The sequence below is a fragment of the Galleria mellonella genome, unplaced genomic scaffold (genome assembly GCF_026898425.1).
Source record: "Galleria mellonella isolate WM207_F2 unplaced genomic scaffold, CSIRO_AGI_GalMel_v1 utg424, whole genome shotgun sequence".
In the NCBI taxonomy this organism is placed as follows: Eukaryota; Metazoa; Arthropoda; class Insecta; order Lepidoptera; family Pyralidae; genus Galleria; species Galleria mellonella.
In genome coordinates this window covers 3956138-3975544 of record NW_026442097.1, presented here as the reverse complement: position 1 = coordinate 3975544, position 19407 = coordinate 3956138, and the positions used below count along the sequence as shown (strand labels likewise).

The following is a 19407-nucleotide window of genomic DNA, read 5'->3' as shown; positions in this document are numbered from 1 at the left end:
CAGACTTCACAAAGAACTAAGAGTATGATACTTCGAGCCGGATTAGTTAAGATATCGCGTTGCTATAAAATGAAAGGAAGTAAACAGTTATAGAACAAGCATTATTCTATTGTTAACTAATACATTTAATGACTTGAATGAACTCCATTGTTAAGTTTAAATAAAAAATAACTTAATTGTATTAAGGTACCTATGAAAATATTTGTTTCTATTTTATAAAAAGATTTTTTTATTTTTATTACCTACCTTCATAAAAATTATATAATTTTATCAGGTATATTAGATTTTTATAATAAGAGATAGATAGATCTCTATATAGAGAATATAAATTTTAAGAAAATATATATTTCATAATAAAAGGAAGTATAAATTAATAATATAATTAATTTACTAAGACATATTTTGCTCCGCAAATAAAAAACAAAAAAAAATGGTGACTTCAAACATTACAAAATTAATATGAGACAAAAACAGGAATAAAACTTATTAATCATAAAAAGCAATTATCAAAATTTGGTTCAAAATTGGTTAAAATATTAAGCAAAATTGACACAAATAATTTAAGATTGTGTTTTATAAAAAAAAAAAAACTACTTCATATATGACAATTTCTAATAATTTTGATTTTAAAACTTTTTGACAAAATTTATATGATTTAACAAGCTGTAAGCATGTCCTTTCAGAATAAGAAAGAATTTTTGAAATCGATTGGCAACTGATGGCGTTATGAATTGGGAAACTACTACATACTAAAGATACTGAAGAGAAGTAAATAAAAGAAGCAATTCCTCTACTTTTTTTTTATACAACTTAGAATGGCAAGCAAGCTGACGGTCCACCTGATGGAAAGTGGTAACCGTCGCCTACAGACATGAGCAGTACCATGGACATAACAGAGTATACTGTTTCGTCCATGATATCCCCCATGCGTTGCCATTCCTGAGGACTCAGATGTTATTCCTTTGTACCCTGTAAATTCACGCCATATCCCAACCTTCAAACCGAAACACAACTATGCAAACACAACTGCTTCACGGTTGAAACACGAATGGGACAGAGGTACCCATGCAATCGACTTTTATACAAAGTCTCCCTCTGTTTTTTTAAGAAGAATCGTAAGAAGCAAATAGCAATACCGATAATTTGATCATAGTAAGGTGTTCGTTCCCAAATGATTGTCTGGCAAGTAATCAGTCGAGCGTGTGTACAATTCCTACGGCCTCCTCGAGTCGGTCGACCGTGTACGCCCTGCCTGAGAAGTCAAGGTTCCATGACACCCACATGACGTCACTGCGACCAAGAACCGGAACCGAGGACAAAATAAATATATATCCTTGAATTTTTTTTAATTATAAGACATAATTATTGTCTTTAAACTTTTAGAATATGTTCGACATGTATACATTTTGTTTCGTCAAAAAGCGATTTTAATAGTAAATAACACAAAAATATACACACACATCGCTGTGTGGTCTCCGCATAGAACGGCCACCACTGTCTTGTAAAAGGCAACTAATACAACTTAATGGTTGAAAGATGAAAGCAGCGTCCTTCTTAAAATATCACCAAAGCCTAACTGTAGTTACCAACCCGCCCGCCAAACGTGGCAGCTACTGGCAAAACCCCCATTTTTGGGAAGGCCTATGTTCAGCAGTGGACAGTACTAACTACAATTGAAGTCTTTTTTTTTGTATGATAAAATGAGGTTCCCTGCCGAGGTTTTCCCAAGAGCCTACAGCATGTGGTTCTTCAAAAGGTGGTAAAGAGATTTCTTCAGGGTCGGCAACGCACGCGTAATACCTTTAGTGTTGCAGGTGTTCATAGGCTACGTAACCACTTACCATCAGGTAGGCCGTATGCTTGTTTGCCTACTCAGTCGTAAAAAAAAATCTTAATTAATATCCAATAAAGTGATCGACTATGTAAAATGGCCCTAAAACATGATGTCACAAATCAGTCGATAGCGTTTACTCAAGGTTGCTTGTCGCCCACAGTACACCCACAGCGTGACGTCACCACAGTAGGGTATTAACAGCCGGAACCTTTCATATGAGTCGTGCAAAACAACATACCATGTAGGTAGCTAGTCATCAGTGACAAAAGGATTTTAATTGATAAGCTAAATCGTATGTAATTAATTCTCAAGTACATAAAAACAGCGAGTTAACTGTGACAAAACTCAGCGATGAATGACGAGATGTTTCGTAGGTATATTGCATTGAAGATATTTGAATTTAGAATGTTGCATTGAAGATATTTGAATTTAGAATGTTACATTCAAGATATTTGAATTTAGAATATTACGTAAAAAATTTTCGGTATAAAATTGCTTGGATACCTCTGTCCTATTCGTGTTTCAACCGTGAAGCAGTTGTGTTTGCATGGCTGCGTTTTGATTTGAAGGGTGGGATATGGCAGTTTACTAGGCCTTACTATGAAGTACTTTAGTCCTCAGGAATGGCAACGCATGGGGGGTATCATGGGCGAAATAGTATACTCTGTTATGACCACGGTACTGCTCATGTCTATAAGCGACGGTACGGATGAGCGATATTACCACTTTTCATCAAGTAGACCGTCAGCTTGTATACCATTCTAAGTTGCATAAAAAAGATATTTGAATTTAGAATATTACATTAAAATATTTGAATTTAGAATGCGGAATTTTGTGTCTACAATTAGTTACATTCCGCTTCGCAGCAAACAGACTTTGATTCCGCAAAGCACAACAATTAATTTAATCATCACATGAAACTAATGTGGCCAACAAAAGATACAAGTGATACAAGAATCTTCTGATAAATGTTCATAGTAATTTTTAGAATTCCGTACCTCGAAAGAAAAAACGGAATCCTGATATCATCACTTTGTTTTACGCCTGTCTGTCCGTCTGACGAGAGCTTTTTTCTTACGAACACGTAGAAGTATCAAACTGCAATTTATATCAAATACTCAAATTAATAATCCCTTTAAGTTGTAGAAAAATCAAACTTCTAACTCAACACAATCGAAAGATATGGTTATTTTAAGTGCCTAATTTGAGATTTGCAACAGAATCAAAGTCTGTAAGGTACTTCTCATTGAACTCAAACCATGAAATTTGGCAAGAAGCAATGTCGTACAACAAAAGTAAAGGGGGGGAAGTCTAAAAATTTTTAACTACAAAACAAAAAATAATAATCCTCAATTTCTTTAATATTATTTGTACAGAACCCTCGGTATGCAAGTCCCAGTTGCACTTGGCCGGTTGTTTATTTGATTACATGTTACGTGATTACGTTACCAATTATAAATCGATTTAAAAAGTTCTTTTTCAAATCAATTGCATTTATTCCCACGTTAAACCATATTAAATTTTAACCGACTCCAAAAAGGAGGGTAGGGAGGGAGGGTTTTATGTTTGTTACCTCATAACTTTGTCATTATTAAACCGATTTAGATTTTTTTTTATATCTGAAAGAATACACTTATAGATTGATACCGTAGTAATTTCCTCAAAATCGGTTCAGTTATTTAGCTTTTCGATCAAAATAACTGGCCACAAATGAAGACTTTGTACAAAAGTCGATTGCTTTGGTACCTCTGTCCTATTCATGTTTCAACCGTAAAGCAGTTGTGTTTGCATGGCTGTGTTTCGGTTTGAAGGATGGGATATGGCGTGAATTTACGGAGGAATAACATCTGAGGCCTCAGGAATGGCAACGCATGGGGGATATCATGGGCGAAACAGTATATTGTGTTATGTCCATGGTACTGCTCATGTCTATAGGCGACGGTTACCACTTTCCATCAGGTGGGCCGTCAGCTTGTTTGCCATTCTAAGTTGTATAAAAAAAAAAAAAAAAAAAAAAAAAAAAGGTTACAATTATATATATTATTTTCGGTTTGAAGGGTGGGATATGGCGTGAACTTAGAGAACTTTATATATATATATATATATATATATATATATATATTACGATCAATAACTAACTTTTTTTTTATTTTGTAAAGCAAAACATATTTGAATAATATGAAAACAATACAAATTCACCATACAAAGGCATACCATGTGGCAATATAATTCCCAGGAACCAATAACTATTACGAATTACAGTGAGATCGAAGGCAGTGATCGACCGTACCGTTTTGTAATGACGACGCGTGGTTATTTCACAATCATTAAACATTTTATATGCGAATAATCATTTTTATATGGTTTATTGTATTATTATTATTATATTTAAATTTTTAGAAAATTCACATCTCCCCTCTTACGGCGAGGAAATGGCAAACTAACCCCCGGCAAAAGCACAGTCGGTCGGGGTTCAGGGCCCCAGGGAGAGAAACCGGCGTACAATGCGAGCAGAATCTAAGAGCACCGCTTTCTGCATCTTTCCCGGGAGTGAGCCGCCTCGGAATCCCAACCGTCTGAGATGTTGTTCCAGACTGGTTGGGATAAGACCGTTCACCGACATAACGATTGTTATTATTATTGAAAGACGGAATTTTTCAGACATAACAACCTGTGACACTGCGACATTTACATGATGTTTTGTGTTCGCCCTTTTGTTTTTAAATTCGCTGCTAATTCATCAATCAATAATAGGTATTTTAAAATGTTTTTTGTAGCGACGTTTTTATCTCCTCAGGATATAGAGTGTGTTCCAAAGGAGATATATCGTTTATCTTTGAGTGGGCTATGGCCACATATTAAGTGCTGCGGCGTTTCTTCCTCATTGTGACAAAATCTGCGAACACTTTTGGAAATAAGCCTAGATGGTCATGTGCTTGTTTAGTTTGCAGTGTCCAGTTAGAGTCTTTGTCGGTTTATTGTACCTCAGACTTCGTTTACGATGTTATAATTATTTCCATAAATAAATGAATAACAATAATAACGCGGGTAAAACTGCGGGAAAAATGCTAATTAGCTATAATCGGCGGTCATCCAAACAAAACGAGAAACTACCCACAATCCTTTGAAGGCATCAAGACCTCGTAATATTTATGCAATCCCTCCAAATATGCTTCGACAAGTTATTAAGAGGTCACTTGAAGATATCCAGTCCATTCGCACAGTGTTGATATTGGCAGTAGTTCAACTTAATGTGAATGACTAGTTATGTCCCACGGCTTCGCCCGCGTGATATATAAAACACTATGTGTTAATGTCAATAGTTTTTGCGTGAAAAAGTAACAAACATCAGTCCATCTATATCAGGGGTGGGCAAATATTTCGATAGTCGAGCCACATTGCAGATGAAAATTTGACCCCGGGCCAAACAGTTTTTTTGTTCTTCTAATTTTAAGCTTAATTTTTGCTAAGGATGTCAATTAATGAATTTTAAAACCAACATTTTTGAATGAAAATATTTATTTATTGAGTCATTTGAATAAAAAAAATTTAAAAGAAAATATTTAAGCATTAATATCTGATAATTATCAAACTGTACAACTATCATACAAAGGTGTTATTAAAAGTATTACCACTATCATCTATGCTTAATAGATTGAGTCGCAAAAAACATGAAAAGCAAATGCTGGCAACACTGTGGAGATTTATATAAACTATTAATTTGACAGAACGTCAAATTAATTGTTTATACAATGCTTCAGGGGCCAGACAAAATTCTACCGCGGGCCGCCATTTGCCCAGGTCTGATCTATATAATGTCACAAATTTTCGCATTTGTAGTAATAGTGGAAAATACTAGGATCTAAATGAATTGTAGGTGTGGTCCCGGCATAGAATAGGCCACTTCTTTTCCTGAGGGTGTCGTAAGAGGTGACTAAGGGAATTTAATGCTCGAGGGATGGGCAGCAGTGTTCGTCTTAAAACATCACTAAAAGCTTTACTTCAGTTGCCAACCCACCTACCAAGCGTGGCGACTATTGACAAAACTGCCCTTATGAGGAATCTTTTTGATCAGCAGTGGACGTTTTTGGTAGTACGTCGTTCGGCTGATATGGTGATGATGATGATGATATGAATATGTATCCCAGTATACGCATGGCACAAAGGTATTGGGGATATCATTGGCATAAATGTATATTCTGTGGTGGTTATCAAAATCGAGTCAGAATCGACCAAACTGTTCGTATTGTGAGCCTCATACTTTTTTAGGGCACTATAAATTCTGTACAGTTGAACAACTGCTTATGCTATACACTGTGGTTTATATATAAGTAATCTACGGATTCGAACCCGCTACGGTGCGGCAAGGGCGCGCGCGGGCCGTGTATATGTATTTATTTGCACAATACTTGCCTACGTTTATTGGCAAGTGTGGGATATCTTTGCAAGTGTTATGAATTGCCCATAAAATACAAATCATAAAAACAAATATACAATTAATGAAATCATGACCCCCGACCTTGAGATTGAAACAGTCGACGTTTGTTGTTGTGGACAAGCAAAGCGTAACATTCAATATTAAATACACACATACACATACACACACACAGACACACACACACACACACACACACACACACACACACACACACACACGCACGCACACGCACACACACACACACACACACACGCACACACACGCACACGCACGCACAAACACACATAAAACTAACGAAAAACGTCCACTGCTGAACATAGAATGGGGGGGGGGGGGGGGGGGGGGGGGGGGGGGACGCTTCTACTCATCTCTCGAGCATTAAGTTCCCTTAGTCACCTCTTACGATACCCACGGGTAAAGGAGATGGCCATTCTATGACGACAACACACGGCGAGTTTAGAACTTACTGTGAAATAACTAAACACACGTAAACGCTTTTTTTATGCAAGTTGCCATTCCTGAAAACTCAGATATTATTCCTCTGTACCCTGTAAATTCACCGCCATATCTCACCATTCATACCGAAGCACAGCCATGCAAACACAACTGCTTCACGGTAGAAACACGAATGGGACAGAGGTGGCTAAGCAAACGACTGTTGTACAAAGTGTGCTTCTGGTATTTAAAAATCTTAATGCACATTTATTCACATTACATAATAATGGAGCATCAAGAATTGCATCAAACGAGGGATGAACAAATCTGCTGTATTAAAAATGCGTTCACGTACTGTTACTCAAAACTGTGCTCTCTGTTGTAACACGGAGATTATCTTGTTATGCAGTTAACGCATACAGACTGTGCTAGTTGTAACAGTTTCTAAACATACGTCTACTTGCTTCTTAGTCATTAATTAATGTACTATTACGAGAGAGATTAAATTTAAGATTTTATTTCATAAAAAACCAACTTTAGCCACAACTGAAGTCGGTTATTTTTCAAATTTCGAAACGAATTTAGTTTTTAAATTAATATAACTATTTTTTTATTTAAAAACTAAACTATTTTGTAATTAGATTTTTAAAAGTTTTTTTTTTTTTAATAACCGATAAAACTGATTTTAGATAATCGATAAAAATACCAATTCGGTATACAACTGACGGAGTTATGAGGTAACAAACATACAAAAAAATACAACTGAATCGAGAATCCTCTTCTACTTGAAGTCGGTTGAAAATCGACAAATTGGGAAAATTTTGCTTTTCGGACACAAAATATAATATATGTATACTGAACGACTCTGTTATACTTATATACTTAACTAGCTGCATCTCATGGATTTGTCCGTATTCGTATCATGACGTCGAATAGCCTTTATTTATATCAATTTTCCTCAAGAGATAAACTATTAAAAGTAAAAAAAAAATACAAATCCTAATCTGATTGATAGTTCCCGAGATTATTTTCAAACAAACAAACATTTCCGCTTTACTATGTTATTACCGTTTTAATTAATATGTAAATTTAATTTGAAACACGTAACTCCGACATCTAAACATATAGATTTAAACCAACCTATGAACTTACATAACATAATGGCTCATAATATATTTTGTAGCTTGTTCTAAATACATTGCATTTTGTTTAAAAAGTAAATGTATTTAGCAATCAGTTAAATTGTTGCTTGACGGCTTATATGGTGGCATTGAGTAAAGGTAGTCCTCGCCTTATACCGACGCCGGAGAGGAAAAATGTGTTAAGCGCCATTTAATAAATTTTACAGGACAGTAAAAATATAAGGAAACGAAAAGGAAAAACTGAAGAAGCTTCTCAATTCGATAATATTTCTTTAGTGTTTGTTACCTCATAACTACGTCAATTGTAAACCCATTATTTTTATCTGAAATGATATACTTAAAAATTAGTTCCAAAAGAATTTTATCAAAACGATTCAGTGATTCAGTTTTTAAATCAAAATATATAACTGGTATGACCAAAATTGTAGTTGGTTTTTTTGTAGAACACAATCCTGATAATGATTGCGTTAACTTAAATGTATGATTTTTTACAACTTTAAAGAATTGCACTTAAAACACCACTAACATTAATATCAATTTAAATATTTACATATTAATTTTAGTTTAATTCTTCCAGTCGTTCCTGATAAAAAGGATCTTGATAGACGAACTGCGAATAATCCTATAAGAATGCCATTTTTCCTTTTAAAGCACGGGACCCTAAAAAGGAGTGATGTATATAGTAAATTATATAATATGGGAAAATTGTTAATATTACATTTTGTACTTAAACATGTTTTCCAGCAATAAACATCGAATTTTCTCTGATTGGTCATATCTTGATTTGGCTAAATCGCTTTCAACTTAAATCTTATTAATATCTTTATCTATATTACTAATATTATAAATGTGAAGTAAATTTGTTTGTTAGTTGCCTTTTAACACCTTCACGGCTTAAACAATCACTATCAAGTTTGGTGTACACGTTGTTGGTTGGTGTGGTTCGTGAACATCTCCCAGTCACACGGATAGAGTCGTACAAAAAACAAATTATTAAATATACCATTCGACTTAGAAAAATTAAAACGGAATTTAATTGCACATAATTACATATAATTAATTGTCGGTCAAAATGGCACTTAACAGGTTTTGCCGTTTCAGCGTCGATGTACGGTGGCGTTAGCAAAGGCAGTCCTTGCCTTATATGATAACAGATATCCTTCGGTGATACGAAAGAATGAAGTCCGTTATTCACATAGAAACGACTATGAGGAAATCCCGCAACGTAGAACCGTTATCTATTAATCCCGTGAGAATTTCCTGAAACCTTCCATTTGTATTAAAATCTCAACATTTCAATTCTATGTATTAAGTTAAAGTATGTATATATAGCTTATTGGGTTTTTGATGGATAAAAATATGTGATTCTCAATTCATATAGATAGATACTCTTTACTGTTACCTCTAAAAGATTTGCCAGAGGGAGACTTTGTACAAAGGTTGATTGTTTGGGTACCTCTGTCTTATTCGTGTTTCAACCGTGAAGCAGCTGTGTTTGCATGGCTGTGTTTCGGTTTGAAGGGTGTGATATGGCGTGAATTTACTGTGAATTTACGGAGGAATAACATCTGAGTCCTCAGGAATGGCAACGCATGGGGGGTATCATAGGCGAAACAGTATATTCTGTTATGTCCACGGTACTGCTCATGTCTATAGGCGACGGTTACCACTTTCCATCAGGTGGACCGTCAGCTTGTTTGCCATTCTAAGTTGTATAAAAAAAAAAAGATTACAATTATAAACTTATTATAGATACAATTACAAGAAATAATCAAACAGAGAAAGAAATTGGTGGCGTTTAAAAAAGTCTGAACATATTGAACTTTTTGTGTGCATATTATGCAATATTATATAATTTCAAAATCTAAACCGATTTTGAATATATTTTTTTTTTAATTCGATAGGATTTGCTTCCATATTGGTGTCAGAAGTTCATATTATTATTGTTCTAAGTTCATATATTTTTAATATAATGTATTTATATAACATCTCGTTATTTATCGGTGTAAATAAACCCTCGCTAACTTTTCAACCGACTTAAAAAAAGTCGATTCTCAATTCGGTTGTATTTATTATTTATTTGTTACCTCAGAACTCTAGAATAGTCTGAAATATATGAACCGATTAGGAAAATTATTTTTAACCGACTTTTAAAAGAAGGATGTTCTCAAATCAATTGTATTTTTTATGTTTGTTACGTCATAACTTCGTCAGTTGTAAACCTATTTGGGAAATTCTTTTCCCATTTGAAAAGACATGCTTACAGATTAGTTTCATTGAAATTTTATTAAAACCAGTTCAGAAGTTTGATTTTTAAATCAAAATAAGTAATTTTGGCACGGCTGAAGTCAAAGATTCACATTTTGTTCTTGTGCAACAAAATCCGAAATAAAATATACTTACGTAAATGTAAAGTTTATACCCTCGTTAGTGCAATAATAATTTTGAATTCGTTGTTTATATTGAGCAAAACCTATTTACATAAACGTCATCTTTCAAATTGTCAATTCAAATCATCTTTATTTAAATAGACTTGTTTACAAGCACTTTTAAACTGTTATTTTTTTAAACTTCTGTAAGGTTCAGAAAGTTATCTGTTGAGAAGAGCTCGCAAGAAACTCTACAGTTACTTTTTTAAATCTAGATATATATTATTTATATTTATGTGATGATATTTTATCTATGTCTAAATTTACATAGTTGAAATTTTATCGAAAATTAACTAAATAGGTAGTTGTAGTAGTAAAAAGCTAAAAGTAGGTAACGTGGCAATACTTATATGAACTAATACATTGTAGGCGTCAATTAGTCACTTTACAATATGTAGGTTTAATATTTACTAATTCCAAAGTACAGTGGTAATGTGCCTATTGCTTTGCGTAACATTGTCTCAGATTCGGTTCGGGGTTTAACAATGTTTTGAAGCGACTTCAAAAGAAATAAATTCTCAATTTGACAGTGTATATTTATTTATTTATTCATTAGTACATGCACAAGGCAGACTTAATGTTAACGACATTGTATTGTATTGTAAAATCTTTATTGTACATAATTTATATTGATACATGAAACTATTTATTATACAATCCCATAAAGGGATCTCTTACAGTCAACCTTTGGGAAGCTGCAAGAAAACTGTAGAATGTACAAAGGTAAAAACCGTACAACTAAAAATAAGCTACAATAAATAATATCTAGTAAAAACTGAATCTACACTAATATTATAAAGAGGAAAGATTTGTATTTTTATGTGTATGTACGTTTGTAATGAATAAACTCAAAAACTACTTTGCCGATTTCAAAAGTTCTTTCACCATTAGAAAGCTACATTCACCCTGAGTAACATAGGCTATATTTATTGCTAGAAAAGATTAGGCATCCTTACTAAAACTTTAGTAACGTAACTCTAGGTTGTAGGTAACGTAACAAATGCTATAAAATATCTTTCGACGCGTGCGCTGCGGAAACTATTGGTGATAGGACAAAAGTATGTTCTGCAATATTGAAGAAAATATCAATAACTACAAAAAACTTCGCAATACTATATGTCTAACTATTATCGTTATGTCACAATAATCACTTTTTAAAATGTTGTAAAAATGACCACCTGTGCGAAGACGGGACGGGCCATTAGCACATAATAGAATAAAAAATAACTGTATTACCTACATTATCTCCCAGTCAATCTTAGGGATGTGTTAAAACACTCGAATGCAGTACTATTTATAATTGACATACGTTTATACCAAAATAGGTTTGCCATAATTGAAGTAAAGTTTTCATAAAGTTAGGGATACAATCTTTAATTATCATACATTTTATAAATTTTTTACAAGTTTTATTTTATTTTATTTTATTTTATTTATTTATTACTCTAAACTAACGTAATAGTTAAGTCATATTGAACGAAAATTAATATCAACAGCTTGCATTTTAATTGGATGCCCGATGATTGGACAACAATTAAGTATACCTTTTACAGATATTTTATAGTTTGTTTATTATATTCCATGTTATTTTTATGGAATTAATTATATACTTAACATTTTTTTTTAATAACTCGAATGTTGTATAAATGTAATTTAGGTTTATTGATCCCTAAACTCTACTCCATGTTCTCGTATCAATAAATTCTTGCAAGTTAATTACTATTGCTAAGAATTATGGTGTGGTGGTATACTGTATTTCTAAATAATTAAGATTGTTTCATAAAAAAAAGCCGGTCAAGTGCGAGTCGGACTCGCGCAACGAGGGTTCCGTACAAAATTGTCAAATTTAATTTTTTTCGTTGTAAAATAACTATAAATTTACGGTTTCCGTTTTTTTTTATCCTTTACTTGTCCTACATGATATTGCTTCTTGTCAAATTTCATGATTTTATGTCAACGGGAAGTACCCTGTAAGTTTTGATTCCATTGTATTTGAAGCATTGCATGATTGCAAATGTTAAAATATACGATATAAAAGGAACATAAACGTTCGTATGTTTTAATTGTGTCTAATTTAGAAGCTTGATTTATATAAATAAATTATCTCTTTTGTCAATTATTATAAGAACATAAATAAGTATCAAGCAATTTAAATAAACATGAAAATTGCACAACAACCTTAGTACTAATAAAATATTGAGATAACAATCTATGAGAAAAATCATTGTGAAAAACTATATTAAAACCCTAGCAAAAACCATCTTAATCTCATTAGTAATAAAGTTTATATTTCATATTGAAAAACCTTGGATTTTCCACGACACAAATCAAGATTTTTCATATAGCTGTACAAACGAAAATAAGCCGTATTCGTTGAGTGATAAGTGTCATTTGATTTGTGTCGCGTAGGTGGCATATAGGTGGCTGTCCTCGGTCGGAGGCCGCGTATAATTACCCGAGCTTCTGCCAATAATATACAAGGTGTTATCGGCAAGAGTGAGTGTGTGTAGATATGGGAGTAAGTGTACAATATGTCACCATAACTCTTAAGAGGTGATTAGGACAACTAAGTATGTGTGAGGGGAAAGGGATTGTTAGTAATAGGGTCTAACTGACCCATTGCTAGCAATACACCTTATCAGATCGACCTCCACGTGCTTTCCTCTGAAAACCTTCGTGGATAATTCGTCACGATAGACTGACTGACCTGCTTATATATTTTATATATTATATATTTTATATATATATATATATATATATATATATATATATATATATATATATATATATATATATATATATATATATATATATATATATATATATATATATATATAAGTTTTAAGTAAGATGCTACAGGATGAATAAAGGATCACACCAAAGACATCAGTAGTTGATGATTGATTGTTTTTTCGTCATCAGGGAAGTCAGGTAGATGGGCTTCATGTAGCTATTAATCCTCTTATTTCTATACTTTTAATTATCTCTAGAGAGAAAAAAAATATAAAATATCGTACAACAAGGATGGGCCAGCAGCTTGGTAGACCACTACGTGGTAGACCACTAGCGTTCGCATCATCACTACGAGGTCTGTCCGGAAAGTTCGTATAAAAGTGTTCTGGAATGCGAGAAAGAGGAGTGGGGAGGCCAGGTAAGCGCAGGACCCCTTCCTTATGTCCCTAACAATGCTTCAGTTCTGGTCTGACCGCCGTGCGGTGCGAACTGGCTTGTCACGCCATCTGTGAAGTTACCTCTTAACGAAACCCCGTCGGCATGGAGCCCGCTTCCGTTGAAGAGCAGCGCGTCGTAATCAAGTTTCTCTCGAAACTCGGCAAGAATGGCCGTGAAAGCAAAGAGTGGAAGACATCCGGGGAACCACGAACAAAAAAATCAAGAAAATCCCGCTTAAATGTCAAGACAATGTTGATTGTTTTTTTCGATGTTCGGGGGATTGTCCATCAAGAATTCGTCCCTCCAGGCCAGACAGTTGATGGAAAATTCTACGTCGATGTGCTCAGACGCCTCAAAGCTCGTGTGGCACGAGTTCGTCCAGAATTGGCGCGAGAGGGGCGTTGGATTCTTCACCACGACAATGCCCCTGCCCACACCTCTCTTGTTGTCCGTGAGTTTTTGAGTAAAAATTCCATTACGGTGACCGAACACCCCCCCTATTCGCCGGATTTGGCCCCGTGTGACTTCTTCTTGTTCCCAAAAACCAAATTGGTACTTCGGGGGCGGCATTTGGGGGACATAAATGAGATAAAAAAAGCTACGACGGGGCAGCTGAGAAACCTACAACCAGAGGACTTTCAAGGAGCCTTCTCACAGTGGAAACGGCGTTGGCACAAGTGCATTATGTCACAGGGGGAGTACTTTGAAGGGGATAAAATTGATTTACCTGAATAATTGTAAAATAAAATTTTTAAAAAACTTTTATACGTACTTTCCGGACAAACCTCGTATATCAGCCGTTAACCGTAACTGCTGAATACAAGTCTCCCCTATAAAGGGGAATTTGCTAATACCACGCTTGGCAAGCGGGTTGGCAACTACAGTTGGGCTTTGGAGATAATTTAAACAGGGACGCTGCTGTCTATGCATCGTCTTCCCTTAGTCGGCTCTTACGACACTTAAAAGGAAGGGGTGGCCTATTCTATGCCGGGACCATACGGCAAACGGTACGAATGTTTGTATGTATTTAATTTATCATATTATATATTGAAATATAAATAGTTTTATTATTTTTTAATCCGCCATCGAGTATTTCTGCACATCTTGTAAGTTGACCTCTAGAGAATGGCTACAGCATAAAAACCCGCATTTTGTACCACATTTAAAAAATAGAGATGAATTGAAAAAACACTTCTTTTGGAAATCGTTATTAAAATATAAATTAAAACTTTACCTGTCTGTTGCCACTACCGCCGACCCGAGCATCCGCGGTGATGTCACCTGCGTGTGACGTCACACTGTGCCGCCGACCCGACCACCTGACGCAGGTCCTTGCCGTCGGCCGTGTGCCACAAAAAACATTACATCATTATCATTCATAGTGGTAGCTACGACATTTTGATTAGCGTGAAATCAGACGCCGAAGCCCTTAAGGAACGAGTCTTAACAAATCATTTTGTATGCTGACAAAATGTACTACCAAAAAAGTGAACTGACAAAAAAAGGTAAATATAACAAAAGGTTATAATTGTTGGGAGAAATAAGGTAATAGTCCGTTTCAATAGAAGGTATTAAAAATATAAATACAAAACACACACACACACACACACACACACACACACACGCACACGCACACGCACACGCACACACACACGCGCACGCACACGCACACGCACACGCACACGCACGCGCACACGCACGCACGCACGCACGCTCACTCGCATCCCGCTCGCCCCACTTTTTTTTATTGAAAGTTGTTCAAATGAGTTGCGCGTTATATAAAGCGTTCACTGTATTTTTAAACTACTAAACTCTGAGTACAAAACAAATCTAGGTCAACTATATAGATGGTGTATAAAGCCAATGTATGTATCTGTATTTCTAACCGCAATCCTTGAACAGACAGACAATCATACACGGTATATAATTACGAAAGAGTGAAAAAGATGTAATGAATTTTAGTTGTTGAATATCTTTATATCTTAGACTAGCTGAGCCGACAGAATTCGACTGCCTCAGTCGATAAATAAAAGATTTAAACTTTGTATTGTATTGTATAAAATAAACTTAAAACTAACAGAAGGAATCCATAATTATAAAAAAAATATACATTTCTTTTTTTATACAACTTAGAATGGCAAACAAGCTGACGGCCCACTTGATGGAAAGTGATAACCGTCGCCTATAGATATGAGCAGTAGCATGGACATAACAGAGTATACTGTTTCGCCTATGATACCCTCCATGCGTTGCCATTCTAGAGGACTCAGGTGTTATTTCTCTGTACCCAGTAAATTCACGACATATCCCACCCTTCAAACCGAAACACAGCCATGCAAACACAACTGCTTCACGGTAGAAACACGAATGGGACAAAGGTGGCCAAGCAAACGACTTTTATACAAAGTCTCCCTCTGGTACATAAAAATAATCTAAAAGATAGTTAAGAACTTTAATATTTATTCACCTTTTAAACCTTCTTTGGACTTCCACAAGTTCTAGGGTTTTAGCGATAGTTTAGATAGACGAACAGCAATTCATTTATATATATATATATATATATATATATATATATATATATATATATATATATATATATATATATATATATATATATTACATACAACATATAAAATATAAAATACGATACTAGTGGTCAAAAGTTTTTGACATATACCGAATTATTACATGCCAATTTGGGACATATTTATTAGATTATTATTAGACGTATTTATTGTATACATAGATAAATAGTTCATTCATTACTTACAAATGGTTCTAATCTTGCCTCAAAAACGAGTCAACCTTTTGTCAGCTAGTTGTCAAATTAGCTGATTCGTTTTTTAATCGGTGTTCTATATATTTACGCATGCATTGTATTTTGACGTATTACTTAATAAATAAAATAAGTGTTTACACATTAAAGAGGTGCAGTAATTATAAGACAAAATAAATATGTAAATTATAAAGGAATTGCAGGTGTATTCATATTCATCACAATGGGCTAACTGACCTGCCTTTTTCATTCTCATTTATGATCCCTCACTGGGACCCCGCCAGCGTATAGCGCAGACGGGGTTACCATTTCATTATCATCCATTGAAAAAAAAAATGAACCTAATACCTAATTCATTTTTAAAAAAACACCATGCAAAACAGGGCATCTCGTTTATTGGTAATAATTAAAAAAAAATTTAAAGGTATTTTGAAGACGGTGCGAAGACCAATCCCGGATAAGAGAATTACTTATGTTCATTCAAAAACAACGCTGCAGGTACGTTTGTTTTAGACTGAATACATAACAATTTAAGTACATATACTAATCATTACATAAGCAAAGTATAAGGTAAGCTAACAATTGACACATCTGAGGTCACATCGCCTGAGAATCATACAAGGTTGAAGAACTACATGCATCCAATTTAATAAGACCCACACACGAGTCGGTCATGAATGGTTATCCGAATAAATGAAAGGTCTCATTTTACTGGATATAGCCTTGAATGGGTCTTCCTAGTAGGTGGTTTTGATTTTTCACATTAGCGCTCCACTATTAAGTGTTCAATCATATTTATTTGTATGGATCTGTTTGTTACATATTTGTACTAGTCGAAAACTAAGTTTATAACTATTGAAGGTCATAGCTGCTGGTCCCGGCTTCGTACGAGTGCACTTCTTGCACGACTACGGCGAAAAAAGGAGGATTATGATTTTGACCGTTAGACCGGGTAGGTCTTCCACTGTTGAGGTGTTTTGCCAATTGCTAAACTTGGCAGGAGGATTTGCAACCGCAGTTAGACTTTCAAAGAAGGCCGCTGCTGCCCATCGCTCGACCATAAAGTTCTCTTAGTCGCCTCTTACGACATCCACGGGAAAGGAAGAGGTGGCTTGTTCTATGTCCAGACTACATGGCTGTACTTATGTATGTTATACAATAATTCATGTAAAAGTCCAATGTAAACTCACATATCGATGAACTATAAGATAATAAGAAGATAGGAACATTATATTCCAAATATTTGAATTAAGGAACACAAAATAGCATGCCCATAAATCGACTTAGCTTCGCAAAAAATCTGGACTTCTGGTCTACAAAGAAAAATAACAGCTTTATTTCTTACAAAATGTGTATGACATATGACAAACACGAGAACATATGACTGCAATACATATATGTAATCAGAATTGGCGATCTAATCCTATAACATAACCACAACAATAAATTAAGATTCATTGCAAATCTCCTTCATTTTAACTGACTTTAAAGAATGGAGAAGGTTCACTTTATTTAGATTTTTTTGTTATTACAGAACACGCGTCATTAATAAACTTGTTAGAAGAATTCTTTTATTATTTATTTATTTATTTCAAAAGATTGATTTTAGATTGCTTGTATAGAAGTTTCATGAATTCGGTTCAGTAGGTAATAAAAATTACTGACTTTACCACGATTAAAGTTCTTTTTTGTGGAGCAAAATTTTTTTAAGAAATATATTTGCCAATGTTGAACAGTTTTTTTATGCAACTTAGAATGGTAAACAAGCTAACGGCCCACCTGATGTAAAGTGGTAACCGTCGCCTATAGACATGAGCAGTACTATAGACATAACAGAGTATACTGTTTCGCCCATGATGACCCCCGTGCGTTGCCTTTCCTGAAGACTCAAATGTTATTCCTATGTACTCTGTAAATTCACTGCCATATTCCATTCTTCAAATCGAAACACAGTCATGCAAACACAATTGCTTTACGATAGAAACACGAATGGAATAGAGGTGCTCAAGCAAACGACTTTTGTGCAAAGTGTCCCTCTGGTCTCGTTTTTGATTTAATTTTATAGTCAATTAGGATTTATTCTCGTGTTGGTTTTATACTCATTTTGTCACTTTAAAATCGCTGTCATTTAGCTTGAGACCGTAAGGCGAAATGACAGCGTAAATATTCCTACGACCATCAATTCCAGTCGCGTGCTCTCGCATACTGAAACATTAAGTAGTATGTTTTTTTAAGCGTATTATGCTAAATTATCAGGAACAAGAGTAATGGAACACAAAACATAATAGTTTCACACAACTCCCCCATTGTCTTATGGGAATATTGAGCAACCGTTCTCCTTTTGTAATAATAAATGGCCGCGCTACAAAATGCTCTAAGATTTCGCGATAAGTGTATTTTAAACTTACTCCTCGCAATTACGTGATAATTATATAATTATGTTATGTTATTAATTTTAGAACTTGTTAGTATTGTTATATTACGATTTATAATATTTGGTTTTTATAAATACATAGCTGTTTCCCGCAGCTTTGACTATCGTCAATCAATATATAATTATGGAACAAACTTCCATCTAATATATAGGATAGTCCTTCCATTACTTCCTTTAAGAAAAGATTTAAGTAACATTTTTAACTAATAATACCTAATATTATGCACTTGCCATTACATGTATCGTATATGTATATATATTGTACATTACTATTCACTATTATATTATGTTTTTGTACGCACGCTCGCACACACACACACACACACACACACACACACACACACACACACACACACACACACACACACACACACACACACACACACACACACACACACACACACACACACACACACACACGCACGCACACGCACGCGCGCACACACACACACACACACACACACACACACACACACACACACACACACACACACACACACACACACACACACACACACGCGCACACGCACGCGCACGCACACGCACACGCACACGCGCACACACACATAGATATACACACGCATATATAATATATTGCAATTTGTGTATGTTTATTTTATTTGTATGCTAATCATTTCCTCTCTCACTGTGCTAATACATATAATTTGATTGGAAAAGATCTCTTTCAGAGTTAAACCTACAAAACTATATGTATTTAGTGTAGCCCTGGTTTTTCTGTAAATAAATA

At 34.6% G+C, this 19407-nt stretch overlaps 1 protein-coding gene and 1 long non-coding RNA gene across 2 annotated transcripts in view; one reads left to right on the top strand and one right to left on the bottom strand.

The window, feature by feature from the left end:
* LOC113509550 (uncharacterized) overlaps nt 1-19407 on the top strand; it is a 75289-nt gene that overhangs the window by 1218 nt on the left and 54664 nt on the right. The window lies entirely within an intron of this gene.
* The window catches only part of LOC128201406 (uncharacterized), a 57636-nt gene that overhangs the window by 12766 nt on the left and 25463 nt on the right, over nt 1-19407 (bottom strand). Inside the window, exon 2 of the long non-coding RNA XR_008253232.1 lies at nt 14684-14780. This is a non-coding gene — a long non-coding RNA (uncharacterized LOC128201406). The remainder of the gene's footprint in view (nt 1-14683; nt 14781-19407) is intronic.